This window comes from Heterocephalus glaber, unplaced genomic scaffold (genome assembly GCF_053883595.1).
Source record: "Heterocephalus glaber isolate CG9 unplaced genomic scaffold, H.glaber_assembly_v1.0 deba00001509, whole genome shotgun sequence".
NCBI classification, from domain to species: domain Eukaryota; kingdom Metazoa; phylum Chordata; class Mammalia; order Rodentia; family Bathyergidae; genus Heterocephalus; species Heterocephalus glaber.
In genome coordinates, this window is record NW_028258325.1 from 6,411,015 (window position 1) to 6,423,294 (window position 12,280).

A 12,280-nucleotide genomic window follows, 5' to 3' on the forward strand; every position below is an offset into this window, starting at 1 on the left:
GAAGGGAAAAGATTTAATACAGGACACACAACTGGTAGGATTATTTTGTAATATTCACCCAAAAAGTGAAACACAAGAGATCTATTCACATGCTAGGGACTTGAGGAATCCAGCCAAGGGCCTGATTCCTATGACAATGTCCTTCAGGAGTCTAGTTGAAGGCCTAGAACCCAAGGCAATGTCTCATGCAGATCCATATCAAGGAGCTCCACTGGGAAGTCCCAAAGGCCAGTGGCAAAAGCTCAAAAATCTGCACCAGCAGGATGAAGGATCTGTGCCAGAAGGCCGAGGGATCTGCACTGCAGCTAGTAAGCAAGCTCAAGGTGAAGACCAGAGCTACCACGAGGAGAAGAGTGCCCATCCTTGGTGACAGCAAGGAAGTGAGCTCCTCTTTCAAGGAGAACAGGAAAACCAGCCACAGCAAGCTTCACCAGGAAAATCAACAGCATGCAATCTCCCCTTCCAGTTCTCTTTTTATGCCATTCTGGAAACAGTTCTTAGGTGGATCTTCCATGCCCAGAACCACAGACTCAGTTCAGCAGGGCATTCCCACTCAAGTTGACCATTAATTACTCTGCCACAGTTATAAAATACAAGGATATAACCCCAAGCATCTAGCTGCCCATAGTTGACAAAAACCCATTCGAATTGTGTGAATAAAGCTAGTTTTCAGAGATGCCTGACCAGAGGAGCAATGTCAAATCCTAACAATGGGAGTCTCTGGATGCAGCCATGTCTGATTTCCACACAAGTGAACAAGTATCTCTTGGCAGTTCCTGATCTAGTCTGAAGGTGATTCTTCCCAAAGGACATGTTCTTACTAATGTAGGAATGCAAGTGAGGAGTAGTGGGACCCTAGGCTATGTGAGTTACATTCCAAGTGAGGAGCTACAGAGGTGAGTATGATATGTTCCTGTGCCTGTGGGCTTTATAGGTAGTTTGGGGGATGTGTATGCAAACCTGTAATATCAATGCTACCAGATAATGATGATGATCTGTCATTTGCAAGGTGAAAAATGGGTCAGGAGATTGTTCCCCCTCCAGAGACATCAGAACATGGTCTTCAAGAAATGATACTTTCTTGCTATGAAGGAAAATCTAGAAGCAAAATTTTTCCCGATAGAGAAGAGTCTGTGAAATAAGACAATTTGAAGTAGCCTGATACCTCTGGGAGCCTCTTAGGTTGGTACTGGCAAGAGAAATCAGTGGGAATGGATTTGGGTATGCAGATAGTTGCCCAGTGGCGGAGTGCTTGTTAGATACCCACTGGTGGTAACATCTGCTGTCACATCAACTCCATTAAGGAAGACTTGAACATTGAAGGCTTCTAAGGCTTCTGGGAAAATTTGCAGCAGACATAGAGAAATGATATAGTCAAGCAAAGGATGTCAGATGTTAAAACCGGAAGCCTCAGCTGTGTTTGCTAATTGGAAGGCAAACTCCCATGGTCATCATGTCTCCTCAAAAGGACCCTATTGCCCAAGATATAATCTGATCTGAAAGAAATCAAGGGTATTTTCTTATGAACCTCCCATTACCATTCTCATGCATCTTAAAGAACCATTTTCCCCAGGAACACATTCTTGTTGCAGACCCAGGCCTGAAGCTGGTCTCTTTTAGTCTAGTGACTTCCTCCCACTCAGAAGGAGACTTTCCTATGTGATACATCAGTTTTGGTACATGGTATTCATGAGACTTAAGCAGCCAAGGAGCAGGAGCTGATTTCTATTTGTATCTGAATCCCAGTACAATAAGACCCATTGGTCTCACCTGTGGTTCAATGTGACCCTCATGCTTCTGAGCAGAATTCTAGGGAGTGTTTCTTCCCCACAGTGAAGATACCTATGGGGAAAATTGCATACTTTCAATTCCTTGAAAATCTTAATACATTATTTTGCCATTAATTATCCAGCAATCAAAAGTCTAGGCTTAATATTTTAAGAAGTAGAATTTTAACAAGAAATGAAGCGTAAATATTTATGTCCAAAAACAACAGAGCAGCAATTAACTGGTGCTCCAGTTTCTGCGTGTCAGAGTTTCTAGGCATTATATTGCCTGATTATATTCTCTACCTGCGTCTGAAGGCAGAATCTATTTCACATCCCCTTTTGCATGGCCTCATTTTATAAATACAATGGTTCAAGAATAAATTTAGGGTCCAGAGTAGTCCTCCAGAACTAACCCAAGACAAAAATGCTAAATCTGTAAAAGAAATCATATTATATTATCATTTTTTTTTTAAAAAAAGATAGAGTCTTTATGCAAAGTGACTATAAATTTTGATGTATAATTGTCTAAGCAGGTATTCATCTTTTCAAACATCTGCTAACACTGGCAGGCCCCAAAATAAACCTCCACATTAGCAACTTGCACTTTTTTTAAAAAAAACATTTATCCGGCAACATCTGCTGAGCTATTTTCTGTTTTCTTCCTCCCTCCCTTCAGGTTGAAGCAGAGTGAGGTGAGTGTTGCCTCTTGAGAGTTCAGTTTCAGGTAGGGAGGCTCAAAAGGGAAGTTGGTATTTGGCAGGGGAAAATAAGAGCTAGAAATATCTCAAAGGAAGCAAATGGGGTAGAGGGCAAGATGACAGGTCAAGAGCCATGGGCACAGCTCTGAAAGTGTAGGTCACCGCACTAGATTCAAGTTCCTACTCTGTCTCTGCTTACACACACGAGTAGTTTCCTTAGGTAGGCAAGTAGTTTCCCTCTGACCTACCCATTGTAACTATGATAATACTAGTTTTAAAAACATAACATAAGCCTTACAAGTAATGATATATATAAATGTGTCCAGGACACAGCAGCAGTCAATAGAAACTGAATTGATTCTTAACATTTAAACTAATATTGCAGAAGAAAATCTATGAAATGATGAGTTGATACCTGGTATCCAGACACTCAACATCATCTTTGGCCCTTGTTTATATTAGTCCCATTACAACTCATGAGAGAACGTTAGATAAAGCCAAGAACACAATGCCAGCACCTCCTTCAAAGCCAAATCCATTCTTTTTCCTTATATTGTAAATTCCTTGAGAGAAAAAAAGACCAATTTTTCTTGTTCATGTGTTTTCCCACTGGTGTCAACAGAGACCTGAGCTAGAAGAGTGTGTCCAGAAAAGTACCCAGGAAACCTACTTGGACCAGAGTAGAAAATTAAAGATGGTGGCCCCACAGAATGTTCAGTTTTGGTCATTCTCATGCATGCAGTTCATTTGAAGAAGCTGAGAAATTCTAGCAACTCAAGCTTCTTGCCCAATTTCAAAGCCCTACAAGGTGAAACCCAGTTCTTCCTAAAATTCAGCTTGCATTTGAATAAACAGTCCTCCAAGGTAGGTGTTTTTTAAGATCTATTTTTAATTGTTTTCTTCTTTAAATTTCAGATGTTACCTCCTCTGGGAAGATTTTCTTAGACATCCATTCTCTCCTCTGTACTTTTCTATTACATTTTCCATGTCTGGATGGGTTAGTTAAGATGGTGCTAGTTGTGATGGTAGATATTTTTTCAAATCTCAGTCCTTTCTCACAGGAGACTTGCATCTCTTCCTCAAGTAATGTGGACATGGGGTTAGGAGAGAGAGGTTGTGCTCCACCCAGTCAATCAGGGACACAGGCTGGTAGGACCCATCGCTAACGTGTGGCCTCCGAGGTCATGCTGAACGTTAATGTCCTCTAGGCACATGGAAGAAGAGAGAGCATGAATGATCATGCAGAAGGTTTTGAGGAGCGGGCTCGGGAAGTAGAATCTATCCTTGTTTCCAGTTCAATAAACAGAGGCTGTAGGACAAACAAGGATACGTGGTCACTGACTTGGTAGCCATGTTTCTCTATACAGTCTTTTCTGACCACTGAATAGAGGCAGAATCTTGTGGTGTGTTCCATTGCTTGGCTTCACTTATCTTGTTCATTTATGTTTTTATCTGTAAAATGGACATAATAATTGTTGGGAAAAAATAAAAGACTTATTACATGTAAAAGGCATAACATTGGAAATAGTCTTAGAACTCAATGAATACAGGCTATTTTATAGGTTTCTAAAGATGACTGTTGTCTTCAATTAAAACCTCCTCACTGGCTGGGGATTTAACTCAGTGGTTTCGCTGCCTACTGCGCAAGCACAAGGACCCGAGTTCGATCCCTGGTACCATAAAAAGAAAAAAAACCCCTCACTGTCACTCTAAATCTCTATTTATTCAGCTATGAATTTATCTGTATAAAGCAGGAAAATTCCAATTCCTAGCACCGTGATTCCAGGATCTTCAGTTCCACTATGTATTTAAATTCTTTGAAGTAATTGACACCTTAGATACAAAAAGAAAGAGATTGCTGAAGTTATTACAAATATTTTCCACATGCAAGATATTGCAGATTGGACAAGCCAGATGGCTGCCATTATGTTTTTTCCTAAGTTTTATGGAAAATGCTACTTCATACTCGGTGTTTACAAGGACAGGTAATAGGCAAATATTTTGTGTGAGTGTTTTCTTGTTTTTTTCCAGTTCTATAATAAAATCTTCTGAGATTAATATTTCAAACAAATAAATAAGTTTAACATTAATCTAAGTGACTGCTCAAGAAGTTTCTGATGATGCCCCTAAGAAGTGGAAGCAAGAATCCATACCCTTTTCTCTTCAGCACATACATTCATTTCCTTCTTTTAATTGGGCAACTTCTTTCCAGTCTTTTGCAGCATTGCTAGTCCATTTTGAAGGCTGCCCAAATTTGTATACCAAGTGAGATCCTTTCTTAACTCCTGGCCTCAGGCACCTCCAGTCTGCATAGGTGATTATCAGCAGCCTACTAGGTGTGTAACCTCTTTATTTCCAGCCTGGTGTTCAAAGCTTTTCCACACATCATGTGTTTTTGCCTATAGGAGTTTTTGACCATGATTTTTGCTTGTTGCCAAGTGGAATTATACTATTTTTTCCAGTTAACAATATGTTTCAGAGAATCTTAAGTGTTAATATAAATCTAGCTCATTATTTTAGAGGACACCTGCTGTGCTATGCATTTCCAAGACTATTAGCTATTCCTTTGCTAATAGGCATTGGTTTCCACTGTTTTGCTTCCAATCAATGCTATGATGAACATCTGTATTTCTGATTCTCTGGATGCCAGTGAAGGTGTTTCTTTAGGATGGATACCTAAAATCCTAAGTAATGGCAATTTATTCTCCCACTAGGATTGGCAAATATGCATTCACACCAGTGTGTAAGACAGTCTGTGGTCCTCATACCCTTGCTAAAATGGCTATTATTCATCTTTCTAGTTTTTCTAAACCAGCAGGTAAGGAATAGTATCTTGTTGTTTTCATTTGCATTTTGCTGAATTAGAATAGCTTTTAATAAATCTATTCATCTTTTGTATTTCCATTTCCTGTTCAATTTTTTATTGGGCTATGTCTTTATTTTCTTGATTCCTGAGAGATATCTATGGATCCCCGTCCAGGTACTTGCTTGCTATATGCTTGCAAAGATTTTCTTCTTTTGTAACTTTCTACTCATCTTTGTTTCCTTCAACTTCTTTCTTCAAAACTCATGTTTGCCATTGTCCTCTTTTGTTGCTTGGACCTCCTCTTGAGATTTGTGTTGATTCCTTTTACCTCACATATCTGAACAATCTACAACTGCCCAGCTCTGCCACTTGAAAGTGCCTTTTTGTGTTGGATAACCATTGGGTCATCAGCCTGCGGCTGATCTTGTATCCAGTTGGGTGTTTGGGGTTGAGTGAGTGACATTCTAAACTTAAGACTTCATTTCTCCAGAGCTGTGTTGTCTGTTTCTGAATCATACAGAGTCAGACAAGTTCCTCTGAGCTGTAGCCTGGGGGGAGAAGAGGATGACATTTATGAGACAATCACAAACTCCAGTCAGACATTGCTATGACATAATTAACATCACTCTGTAAACAGTCATAATTCTCTGCCATTGCTTCCAGTTTTCCATAATAAAGTTAGTGTGTTAACTTGTTTAAGTGAGGAAAGGCAGACTAGCACAGTGTCACAGTCAAGGTCTCATATCCCTCCTCTTCCTCATATCCAAGTTTGTAGAAGGTTCTATTAATTCTGAAGACCAAAACTCTGGAACCCTTGTGTACTAAGTACAAAGGTGTGGAAATATTGTGTGTTCAGGAAAGAATCAGGAATGAGACCATGCAGATAAGGCACAGGAAGACACAGAAACCCGGAACATGGTGGGGCTTCAGAAATAGGCAGAGAAAATTATCAAGAGTTTGTGGGTCAGAGCAATGACCTTCAATCCAATTCCAAAGGAAGCAGGAAACATGGGAGGAATTTAATCAGGGGAGATAGCCACTTTAATATTTGTCCCCAAATGTTGTCATGACTGCTGAATGAAGGTGGGATAACAGAGGGGCAAGAGTTTGGGGAATAAATGCATGAGGTTTGAAGGTGTAGTCAATGGAAAAGGATAGAGTGTAAGGAAGATGTTTTTCTTTTTTTCAAAATTTTCCACTGGCTTTTAAATCAAAGAAAAAGCGATAAAGCTTTGAGTCATTTTTCCTTTTGTGTTCTTGTTTGGCATTCTCTTTTCAATCATCAGCTGGAAACTAAGATAGCTAAGAGGAACTGAACCTTTAAGAAAATACTCATTGGTGAAAGCCATAGGAGTTTAGACTCACTATTATTCTTCTGTAATAATAATTGATCATGTCGACTTAATAGAAGTGAATTTAAGAGTGGAAGAAATTCTGGTTAATTCAGCACCAGTCAAATGCTGATGGCTTCCTTTACGCAATTTAAAAAAATACATTTCTTTCAGACCAATTTAATTGAAGAAAGAGTTATGTTTTATGTGAATTATTTGAATTACTCACTTTGCTATTAAGATTCATCATGATCAGATTATTCTATTATCCTTTTATAGACACAAAATTCATAATTTTTACAGTGTAGCCTGCTGGAATAACCTTAGATTTAGGGTTAAAGAGTGGACATGCTCTCTCTCTCTCTCTCACACACACACACACACACACACACACACACACACACACTTTTAAGATTTGACAACAGGTAAGTTTCTTTGCTTGTTTAAAAATCATTTCATTGTCTTTCTATTATCTTATAAACTGAGATAACTGTAGCACATTTTTCTTTTTTTAATTCATTAATTTTATTGGTACATTTTAGGTACACAATACTCTGACCTTCATTATTGGGAATTTGTACCTTTATATACTATATCTTGGTTCTTATTTTTCCCCATTCCCCTACCCTCCCTTCAACCCCTCCATCCCTCACTATTTACAAAGTGTAGCTCATTTTTATTTATCATAAGTTTTTGAGATGATCAGGTTAGTTTCATGGATATGAATATTATGAGATGTAATTATTGTTGATATTATTATTGTTGTTGTTATCATGATGCAATAAGCTAGATATATTTCACCTCATGATATAAAAATGTATAGAAAACATTAACAGGACATTTCCCAAAGTATCTTCCCAATCATCTGATGTGACAGTTGAACTGAGTGCATTTCAAGTTATTCTTTACCTCAACACAGCTTTGCTGAATGAGTGAACGATCCCTATACATGACACCATGTAACTTTAGGACAAGTCTTCAATGCTAGCCTCTTCTTTCCCCATCACCTTGGCCCACATTTCCTGCTCTACCCGCCTTAGGATCCTCCTTGCCAGCTTCCTTACAACTCATTTTTACTCTCCCTCTTTCCCAGAGGATATCCTACATGCAGCTGCTCAAAATGTTTACTGCAGACATTTCTGGTTAAGTTACTCATGACAAACCTTCCATGCCTGTGGTACCACAAAAGTCTACCCCCATGCTCTGCCTTGTAAACCCTTTACTTTTCTCAGCAGCTCATTAGCCAATTACACAGATCTACCATGTTGTTTTAAATATCAGTGGAATTGCACATGCTGCTTCTCCTGGCTTGAACTGTCCTTTTTGCTCATTTTCTGAGCTAACCCTTACCCTTTCATGACACTACTCTGGAATGACCTTCTCTGTGATGTCTCCTATGACCTCTACACTTTGAGAGGAGGAAGGGGTTTTTTCCACTTAGCTAACTGTGTCCTTTGTGTATGACTGTCACTGACTGTGTCAAGTTGACTTTCAGTGAGCGCATGAGCCCTAGGGGCTCAAGGTCCATGTCTTGCTCCTTTTTGGAAATTAGCCAGATGCCTGTCAACAGGCCCTCAAATATTCTGGTGAACTGATTTGCACTGGTTTAAATACCATCAGCAAATCCTCTCAGCTTCAGTTTAGCTTTTATTTATTTAGCACCTGCTAACTGACACAAGTGAAAGAAGACCTAGAAAATCAGTTGTGAACAAGGCAGATGGATTTCTGAATGTATAGAACTTTCACCAAGAGAGACAGACAGACACCCCCCCACACACAGATGGAGAGAGAAACAGAGACACACAGAGACAGAGAGAAAGAGAAAGAGAGAGAGAGAGACAGAGACAGAAAATTGTGTACATAAAGGTAATTGTCAACTGCATGCCCTATGAGAGCAGGAACCCATTTCTTTTCTAAACTGCTCTCCCCGCTGCTTGGGCAGAGGATCCACACTGAATATATAATTGAGCCGGCTGGATAAACCTTCACTACAACAGATTAGGTTAATGTTATGCAATTATTTCTTTTTCATTTTTAACTTGAGAATCCATTTCGTGCTATGGATCATGCTGGGGTATCTGTCTCTAATTTTAGGAGACAGAATGTTATAGGGCTAACAGCCATCTGTTTCCTTTGAGCAAATCTGCAACTGTGAAGTGGGAATGCAGATTTTTATAGCATTTATTGCATTTTTAATTATAACATTTTACTTTATTTCTTAAGAGAAATTTAGAAAATAGAAAAGAAATCAAGAAGAAAATTAAAATTACCTAGAGGTAGTCCCTGGAAGCTATGAAGATGTCTGAATTTTTCTATCTCTTATGCTTGCATGGAATGCCATATGTGTATGTTATTACATATATATGTACACACAATATGACTAAGAAGTGTAGAAGAATAGCTTAATTTATGGCAAATGGTTAATTCATGATACATCGTGATTTTAGATAAAATAATATTATCATTAAAATAACATTTCCAAGAGTTCCACATATATGCTAATGGTGGAATTTAGAGGAATCCGTATGCTGCAGTCCTTTTAATTTTACTGTCCACTGTTTTATCCCAATTATGCAAGGGTTTTACAAAACTATGTAGAATGCCCAGCAAGGTCTCATGCGGAGGCATAAATCCCCCCTCTTCCTGTAGCACAGGGAACCCCTTCTCTTCCTGCTCCTATGCAGAGCACTCAGACTAACAGGTGCTGGGGAGAGGAGCAGCTCAGTCTTCATGCTGAGGCCACAGCCCTTACCTGTGTGGGGAGACTCCCATAAGGAACAACCGAGAGCCATGGCGAACCACACCCCAACAGTGCAGAGGTGACGTGAGAGGTTGGCTTCGCAGGTCAGAGGCAAGAGTAGTGGATTCCAGGACAGCACCCTCACCATTGAGAGAATTGCTCTCTTCGCCTACAACATTAGTTTCTCCCGACTTGCATGTTATTAACACATCCTCTGGTACAGATTTTAGCAAGAATATTTTAAGTGTCATGTCACCACTCCAAAGAGGATGATTCTTGGTCTGCATACTTTAAATGCTAAGGAACAGCCTGGAATTTAATTAATTTTTACTCACAAATATTAAATCTTGCCCATGGACATTCAGAAGTATTTTTCAAGTGAATTACCTTGCAAACAATAACAGTAATTAATAAAAATCTTTGAATTGGTATACATTGTACATAAATGCATATATTTGTTATATAAGATTACATAGCAAATCTATATTATGTAGATTATAGACAGGACTATGTCGTTATAAACACAAGTATTCATGAACACCACAAAGTTAATATAAGAATGTCAGTTTTGAATATTTTTTTTCAAAACTGATATTGCATCAAACTTCTACACCCTACTTTCTCCAGGGAGCATTGTATCGTGAACATTGCTTCTTTGACATGAATATTCTTCAAATCGAGTTGTTTCCTCAAATGCAGTTTTTAAAACACCATTCTCTGCATATCATAGTTCCTAGATATTGTACATCCTCTCTCTTAAAACGACAAAATTACTCCCAGTTATTTCACATATGCTATGTTAGAGTTTTAAGAGTTTTCAAACATCATCTCATTGCTCACAAATGCAGCTCAAAGCATTTCTATAACTTTTCTAGGTTCATTTTATAATGTTCGAGGGAAGATGCATTCTTGGTATAGTAAACTGCCTTAAAGAGTTTCTGGAAAAATGGTAACCAAGGAGCATATATCAAAAGCTTACTCTCTTCCAGGCATGGTGTGGGGCCATTTCAAAAGTTCACTTTTAACCATTTCTTCTCTCTTCTCGCTGAGAGCTTGTTGAAGCCATTTTACATCCACTCTGCCCTGTCATCCTTTCATCAGCCCACTGAGGTGGGTTCGTGGAGTCAGAGAATCCCAGAGCATGCGAGGTCACTGTCCAAGCATTCACCCGGTGCCTGGGCCATCTCTGGGAGCAAAGCCACCTCTGAGGGCTGAGACCCCCAAATCCTCAGTCATTGACTCTGACTGCCATGATGATGACAATTGAGTGCTGCCTGGTTGCAGGCTGGTTTCCATCCAGGCACTTCCTTGCTGCGCTCCTAACTTTTCAGGATTTGCCTTTTAATTTTCTTGTCCTCTGAGCCAACCACAGCATCTCCTCTGCTCCGAATAATGTGTGTCCAGGGTTACGTAGGGCCTGGTGCAGTGCGGGGGCAGAAGTCGGCTCTGGGGGAAGGAAACCTGCTTTGTGTCTCACTCATGTGCTGGTAAGTAGAAGTAGGCAGTTTTTCCCTCTGAGTTTGGTCTTCTCAGAAGTAAGAAGATATGAATACTTTCCTCACAACATTCTTGGCAAATTCAGAAAATATATCACACGACCGTGCTTGGGAATTGTTAGGGGCTCAGCCCTCAGTGACCAATCCTCAGAGTGACTCACGGCAAAGTGCTCAGCATGGAGTCACTCTGCAAGTGTTCACTGTGTGCCTGTCAGGCACCCAGTTCTGTAACAGTTGTCTGAGGGTTACCCAGGGTGGAATCTGATCTGAGTTAAGCACAGGAATATCTTTGAGGGCTGGAATGAGAATTTCCTGTTCTTCTATCTTCCATGGACAAAAGTTTCTATCAAGTCGGTGTCCCCAGTGCTTCCGTTGGTTGCTAAGGGCTTCCATACAAACTGCCATGAATTGGGTGGCTTGATGAAGCGAACATTCACATCTCTCACAGTCCTGGGCATCAGCAGAGCCCCCATCCCTCTGATTGTTCCAGGGAATGATCTTTCCTTGTCTCTTTGACTTTCGGTGGCTTCTTATATCCCATGGCTTGTAACTATATTCTGTAACTCTGTCTTCACATGACCCTCTTTTCCTTGTCTTTTTCTCTACCATCTCATTTTCTCTCTCTTATGAGGACATGTGCAACTGGACTTAGTGCCTTTCCCAGTGGTGGTGAACCTATGGCTGAGTGCTACAGAAGGCTGTTTGGATCACAGAAAGCTCTAAAATGATCCCATCATTGGCCTATGCTAATCTAGGATATCCTTTTTCCAAAAACAGTCACATTTTAAGGTTCTAGATACACATATCTTTTGGCAGCCAATATTCAACATATTACACACTAGATTCCTAATTTTCTTTTCCAGAAAATTCTGTAAGACTCTGCCAAGTTGAGGCTTTTGGGTGGAAAAGGTGGAAAAAGATGAATGGACTCTCATCATTATAACAAAATCATGCTCACTAGGTTTTTTCTATTAAATCCCAGCTGCCTGTAAACTTTGAATCCAAAGACCTGCTTTTAACTCATTTCTCTTCTCCTTAACCTGCTAGGAGAGGTTAGGAAAGTGATTTACCCTCTGTGGCATTCGGGTGCAGGTACGTAAAAGCAGGAATAATGAGGGTAGATAGAGGTAGTGGGTTGAAATGACCGTATGTGTGCAGAATATGGTTTCCTGACACACACATAACAAACCCTTGGCGTGTGTATGATGTTTTCACCTCCTGCTTTTTTTCTAGCTTACATTTCCAGTTGGGGTTTCTCTCACAAGCCGCAGACCAAACTTCACATCCACTGAGTGTAGATTTAGCTTTAACTCCCAGAAATTAATTTAGTTCCTATATTTCAAAGTTCGTACGAGGCAGCTAACTCTTGTGCTCATGCTCTGCCAAAAAGTAAGTGGCTAATAAGAACCACGAGAGATTACGTAAAGGTGCAAATTTCCA